We start from the raw sequence: 7,776 nt of genomic DNA, 5'->3' as shown, positions 1-7,776 counted from the left end.
TTGGATTGGATCTATTATTGAAAAATAATAACTTCATCCTGTTTAGATACAAGCGCTACTACGCTACTACCATTCTCCCGTACTTACGGTGTAGTACATGCGATTTAAACTTCTGTTCACGGAAGGAGAAAAAGACCATACGTACGAACATAGATAGAAAAGACAGCCAATAAACACATATATATATATAAATGGACGGTTTTTTTTCTACAATATAAATATAAAATATATTACTTCACAAATATAATATAAATATATATAGTTAAACTAAGATCTATAATAAAAATATAAAATACCCAATTGTTAACGACCAAATTTGGTAATATCGGCATTGGGAAAGAAGATTAGATCGAAGCGAAGTCGGAGGCGGAGATCGAGTTCGAAAACAGAGAAGGGATCGGCTGGAGTCTAGATCGGCTATGATAAGATCGGCTGAGTCTGAGTCGGACTAGGTAAGCTGATGTAGCCGATCCTAGCAATACAACTTGATGTGTGATGTCGGGTTGGATTGAGGTGCTTCAAGGTGATTGCCGCACATGGATAGAGTCCTGAGGAGGCAATTGTATATATTAATTAGGATGTTTTATGTAATTTCCTTAGAGATATGATTGGGTAAAAGTCTGCCACAAAGATTTATAGTATCTTATAGTTTGTTAGAGATAGTAGTCGTGTCTGTTATGGACATATCTTGTAATTCTCGGGTATAAATAGACCCGAGCCCTATGTAACTTTTAACACACGTTCAATACAATCTCGACGCATCGCCACCCTTTTACTTTAGTTTTGTTTCGACGAGTTCTTGCTTTCGGGTTGAGCTGCATCGGTTTCGATCTTCAACAAGAGGTAAAACTTGTTATGACAACTTGTGTTTTCGGGATTAGTGCTTCCATCTTTATGATACTCTGGTCTCGTTTATATAATTCGCCGAGCTATCATATATCTTACATAATCTCCGGCAATACCGCTATCTAATCTACAATCGGTTAACATCTATCGGTAGAGGGCAGCTGTCACGACCGGAATTAACCCAACGGGCGTTCCTTACGTGCGTGCATTATTCCTTGTCTCAGGAGGCAAGGTACACCAAAAGTTGATACAGTTCAGAGTTCAACAAGCGGAAGCGTAAATAGTTAATTTATTACATGGGCAGCGAAGGCCCAGCACACACAAGGACAAACGAGAAACAGCGGAAGACTAGGGCGACGACCACAGGCGCTTGACGGCAGGCACGAGCTAGACACCAAAGCCTTCATCTTCCAGAGGCCCCTCTTCTGGGTTTGGGAAAAAATTGAGCAAGACTGAGTACAACCACCGTACTCAACAAGACACACCCACAAGTGCAGAATAAATGCAAGGGAGTACAAGGGAGTTACAATATAAAGGGTTAGGGTTTGCAGTAAACAGCATTATAAGACACTTAGTTGCTCAAATCTATTTTGTAAATACGATTCTAGAACTATACAATATTATTAATCAAGGCCGTGAACCCACACGAACCTACCTTAACCCAAGGCCTACGATGATTTAGACCGACCTGGCAACCTGACCCTGCGTCCCAGCTCGTCCCAAGCCAACCCAGGCCAACCATTCCTCCTTTTAGTTGTTAAGCAGGTTTTAAGAATGAAAACACTAACTTGGGTACATTGCTCGGCTTGCCCATAACCGAGGGCGCGGCTATTCGAATAGGTTATACTCTGATCAGAGGTGTACATCTTTACCCACAAGACACATCTTCCTCACGTGTAACCACGTGCCACATACCACCACGGTATACAGACGGAAGACGTGACATAGTTTCCAACCCATCCTAGCCATAGACAAGAGTACCGACCCAATCCCACCTACGGCCGGAACCCCCGGGACAGGTAGGCAGGACTGAGCCCCTAGCAGCAGGACACCGGCCCTGTGCCATGACATCTCGACTACCGGGCCGCAGCTCGTGTAGCCTTCATTTGTCCTAGAGATGTCCATCGACCCCCGACTTCGTCCATCTCCATCCGTGTACTTTTGTTTATAACCAGACTGAGCCACAAACTAAGCCTTACCCACTAGACATGTGGAAGTACGGTAGTGCTTTGCAACAGAGGCCCGAAGACCGGTCCTTATATGGCCGAGGTGCTATTACCAAAACCATGCACCCCGAGCCTAGCCTAAAACCATTTTGGGGATTTTGAATAGAGGGGGATGTGTGAATCCAATTCCACAATAATCCAACAATTCCAGTGTGTCCAGGTGATGAGAATATCCCAAAGTCTAAAGTTGTAAAACCACCTAATGTTACCTAATTAAACAGCGTAGCATCTACCTAAAATCATACTAGTGATACCATAAGTAGAGTATCCACTAGTTGGGGTTTTGTTTCAATCTAGGGTGAACAAGGTATTAATAACAATAACAATAATAATAAGGTCATAACAAAGGTAAATAGGCATGGCTAAATAAAACAGTGATAACGTGGGAATTTAAATAAAGCGGTAATGCAATAATCTTAAATTAAAATAATTTCATAAACTGGGATTCAATATGTTCAAGGATGATGTGACTTGCCTTGCTCGCTTTCCCAAACGTCGGCTTCAACTTCCACGAAAAGCGGATCTTCCGAAGCTGCAGCGTCTACACGACCAACGGAAAAGAAAAGGCTTTTACTCTAATAAACTCCATATAACAAGCTGAAACAAAGCACAAAAATGGGTTCTTGACTTCTTAAGGAAAAATTAGAGACTTGAACGGTCCAATTCCGAGTTCAAATGGCCAAGTTATAGCCATTTGAAGTTTATATGCTCTTTAAATGAATATTTGCGAATTTCTTCATTTAAATTTTAATTTAAAAATGGATTTATTGCGTCAGCCGAGGGGAGGGGCGCGCGGACCGGGTCCACGGGAGTGGGGCCCACGCGGCAGCCCCACGGTCCACGGTGGACCGGGCGCACCCGGGCTCACACCGGCCGGCGCCGTGGGTCCCACGCGTCAGCCGCACCTAAGGGCGCGGGCGGCTGACAGCCGGGCCCCACGCGGCAGCCGCTCGGTGCGCCCGAAGGCGACCACGCCGGCGCAGCGGCGGGAGGCGGCGCGCCCGCGCCCCTATGGTCGCCGGCGGCGGCCATAGGCACGACGGAGCGACGGCCGAGAGAGGGGAGGGAAGGGGGGAAACGAAGCGGCGGTCCACGGCTCACCCCGGGTCGACGGCGACGACGGAAACGGCGACCGGAGCGGAGGAAGGTGGCGGCGTGGCTCGGGTGGACGGGGTCGACGGTGCTCCGGCGGTCGGCAACCGAAACGGAGAGGTGGACGAGGTCGGCGAGAATACGGCGAAGCCGAAGGAGGCGGCGCCGAAGCGGGAAGTGGTCCGGGGCGACGACGGCGGCGGACCGGAGCTCGACGGCGACGGCGGAGAGAGAGCAACGGCGCGAGCTCGATTCCGGCGGGGAGAGAGGGCTGTGAGTGGCGGAAACGGTGGAGGGAGGCACGGGGAGGGTTTATATAGGATTGGGGGTGAGAGGGGGCGGCCGGAGGAGGGGGAAACGGGCGCGGGAGACCCGGCCGCCATTAATGGCGCCGGCGAGGTTAGGGGAGGAGTTTCCAAACGAATCCAAGGGAGAGAGAGAGGGAAAAATGGGGGGAAAGGGGGAGGGGATCCCGGGGAATATTTCCCCCCTATTGATTGCACGCGGGGAGGACGGGGGCGGCGGGATTCGCGGCGGCGGCGGCGCTAGGGCGCGGGCGAGGCGGCGGGAGCGGCGGGAGGAAGGGGATGACGGGTGGGCCCCACCCGTCAGCGAGGGTGGCAGGCGGGCCCGCCCGTCAGCAGCACGCGCGCGGGGAGGAGGCCGAATGGGCCGCGGGGGGGGGGGGGGAGAGGAGAGAGGGGAAGAGAGATGGGCCGAGCCGGCCCAAGAGGGGGAGGGGGGAAAGGACTTTTTAGAGCTTTTCTTTTTATAAAACCATTTTAACTTTGTTTACTTCTTAATAATTATTATTTGTGCTCTGAAAATTCCACTAAAATTTATTTACGCATTTTAGGCTTTTAGGAAATATACAAAAATCCTCCAAGCCTTATTTGACTTTTAACTTTGCACATTTTAATTGTTGGAGGCTTTCACACGGATTTTAATTATTCTAGGCATAATTTAAAGGATATATTTTAGGGTCGTTTTGGGACGCGACAAACCTAGCCCCCTTAAACGGAATCTCGACCACGAGATTCGGAAGAACTGGCGAAGAAATCGGGATGGGCTGCCTTCAGCTCGTCTTCACGCTCCCAAGTAGCTTCTTCTTCGGCGTGGTTGCTCCATTGGACCTTGCAAAAACGGATTACCCGGTTCCTGGTCCTGCGCTCCATGGTGTCCAGGATTTTCACTGGCCTCTCCACGTAGGTCAAGTCTTCGCGAACTTCAATTTGCTCTGAATCGGCCTGCTCGGATGGCACTCGAAGACATTTCTTGAGTTGCGACACATGGAACACATCATGCACGTTGCCCAAGGAGGCGGGCAGCTCCAACTGGTAAGCGACTTCTCCGCGCCGAGCAATGATACGGAAAGGACCCACGAACCGAGGTGCGAGCTTCCCTTTCGTCTGAAACCTGTGTACGCCTCGCAATGGCGTGACCCGAAGGTACACAAAATCGTCCACTGCGAATTCCAGGTTACGGCGACGGTTATCTGCATAACTTTTCTGCCGGGACTGTGCCACCTTTAGATTATCCCGAATGGTTCTGACCTTCGCTTCAGCTTCTCTTAGTATATCAGTCCCGAACACTTGGCTTTCCCCAACTTGGTCCCACAAGAGCGGTGTCCGGCATTTGCGCCCATACAACGCTTCATAAGGTGCCATTTGTATACTGCCTTGGTAGCTGTTATTGTAGGAGAACTCGGCATAGGGGAGACTCTTATCCCAGGTCTTCCCGAAATCTAGGACACATGCGCGAAGCATATCTTCTAGGATCTGATTTAGACGCTCGGTCTGTCCATCTGTCTGCGGGTGATACGCGGTGCTGAAATTTAATCGGGTACCCAGCTCTTCTTGGAGCTTCTTCCAAAAGTGAGAGGTGAATTGGCTTCCCCTATCAGATACAATTTTCTTAGGAACGCCATGGAGACTCACGATCCTAGCGAAGTAGAGCTCGGCTAGTTTGTTCCCTCCATAGGTGGTCTTCATAGGAATAAACCGAGCTACCTTGGTTAATCGGTCCACAACTACCCATATAGAATCATATCCACCTTGGGTTTTTGGGAGTCCGGTGATGAAATCCATCCCAATTTCATCCCATTTCCATTCTGGTACTTGGAGAGGTTGGAGAAGTCCGGCCGGTCGTTGGTGCTCTGCCTTGACACGCTGGCACACATCACAAAGGGCCACGAACCCTGCAATTTCCCGCTTCATACTAACCAACCAGTATTTCTCCTTCAAGTCTAAGTACATCTTCGTACTGCCAGGGTGGATGGAATAAGGACTTTCGTGAGCTTCCTGAAGTATCAGCTGTTTAAGTTCTCTGTTATCTGGAACGCATACCCGATTTCTGTTCCATAGGGTTCCGTGTTCATCCTCTGTGAAACCAGCGGCTTTACCCTGTTTCATATTCTTGAGGAGTCCACGCATGTCCGGATCATTCTTCTGAGCCTCGCGGATTTGATCGAGCAAGGTAGGCTTGGCTTCCAGCGTAGCCAAGAATCCGCGACCAACTATGCTTAGGTTCAGGGCTTCCATCTGTTGATTAAGTTCGGGTGGAATGCCACGGACGTTAAGAGTGTTGCAATGGCTTTTTCGACTTAGAGCGTCGGCGACCACGTTGGCCTTACCAGGATGATAGTGAATTCCCACATCATAATCCTTGATGAGTTCTAACCATCTCCTCTGCTGAAGATTCAGATCGGACTGGGTGAAGATGTATTTCAAACTCTTATGATCAGTATATATTTCACAGCGATTCCCAATGAGATAGTGCCGCCAGATTTTTAGAGCATGAACCACCGCTGCTAACTCCAAATCATGGGTAGGGTAGTTGCCTTCATGAGGCCATAGCTGGCGTGAGGCATAGGCTACCACATGTCCTTCCTGCATGAGCACGCACCCCAGTCCTTGGCGCGAAGCGTCACAATACACCATGAAGTCCTTGCGAGTATCCGGTAAGATTAACACTGGCGAGGAAACCAGCTTTTCTTTGAGAGTTTGGAACGCCTTCTCGCATTGCGGGCTCCATACAAATTTCTCTTCTTTCTTCAACAACTGTGTCATGGGTCGAGCGATTTTGGAGAAGTTCTCGATGATCCTCCGGTAGTATCCTGCCAAACCTAAGAAACTGCGAATTTGAGTGACTGTCTTGGGTTGCTTCCAATCGGTGACGGCGGTCACTGTTTCGGGGTCCACAGCAACTCCTTTAGCAGATATCACGTGCCCTAAGAATTTGTCTTCGGACAACCAGAACTCACACTTGCTAAGTTTGGCATACAATTGATGTTCCCGCAACTTTCCCAACACCAGACGGAGATGGTGCTGATGGTCTTCCTCTGATTGTGAGTATACCAGAATGTCATCAATGAAAACCACAACAAACTTATCCAAGTATTCCATGAACACTTTGTTCATTAAGTTCATGAAGAAGGCAGGAGCATTGGTTAAACCGAATGACATCACCGTGAATTCATACAGTCCGTATCGCGTGGTGAATGCGGTCTTCGGGATTGCGTCGGTACTCTTGTCTATGGCTAGGATGGGTTGGAAACTATGTCACGTCTTTCGTCTGTATACCGTGGTGGTATGTGGCACGTGGTTACACGTGAGGAAGATGTGTCTTGTGGGTAAAGATGTACACCTCTGATCAGAGTATAATCTATTCGAATAGCCGCGCCCTCGGTTATGGGCAAGCCGAGCAATGTACCCAAGTTAGTGTTTTAATTCTTAAAACCTGCTTAACAACTAAAATGTGGAATGGTTGGCCTGGGTTGGCTTGGGACGAGCTGGGACCCAGGGTCGGGTTGCCAGTTCGGTCTGAATCATCGTAGGCCTTGGGTTAAGGCAGGTTCGTGTGGGTTCACGGCCTTGATAAATAATATTGTATAGTACTAGAATCGTGTTTGCAAAATAGCCCTGAGCAACTAATGTCTTTAAATGCTGTTTACTGCAACCCTAACCCTTTATAGTGTAACTCCTTTGTACTCCCTTGCATTTATTCTGCACTTGTGGGTGTGTCTTGTTGAGTACGGTGGTTGTACTCAGTCTTGCTCAATTTTTCCCAAACTCAGAAGAGGAGTTCGTGGAGGATGAAGGCTTTGGTGTCTAGCTCGTGCCTGCCGTCAAGTGCCTGTGGTCGTCGCCCTAGTCTTCCGCTGTTTCTCGTTTGTCTTTGTGTGTGCTGGGCCTTCGCTGCCCATGTAATAAATTAACTATTTACGCTTCCGCTTGTTAAACTCTGAATTGTATCAACTTTTGGTGTACCTTGCCTCCTGGGACAAGGATTAATGCACGCACGTAAGGAACGCCCGTTGGGTTATTTCCGGTCGTGACAGTGCACGAGTATATTCAGAGATTCAGGGAGATGAGGAACAAATGCTTCAGCTTGAGTTTAACTGATGCCCAGTTAGCCGATCTGGCATTTCAGGGTATGATTGCTCCGATTAGGGAGAAGTTCTCATCTGAAGACTTTGATAGCTTGTCACATCTGATACAGAAAGTAACCCTGCATGAGCATAGGTCTGCGGAAGTTAGGAAGAGCTCTAAGAGAGTTAATCATGTTTGTCCATACATGTATGGATCGGATGATGATGAGGATGATCCTGAAA

The sequence above is a fragment of the Oryza sativa genome, chromosome 12, assembly GCF_034140825.1.
Source record: "Oryza sativa Japonica Group chromosome 12, ASM3414082v1".
In the NCBI taxonomy this organism is placed as follows: Eukaryota; Viridiplantae; Streptophyta; class Magnoliopsida; order Poales; family Poaceae; genus Oryza; species Oryza sativa.
This window is presented reverse-complemented; position numbering follows the sequence as displayed.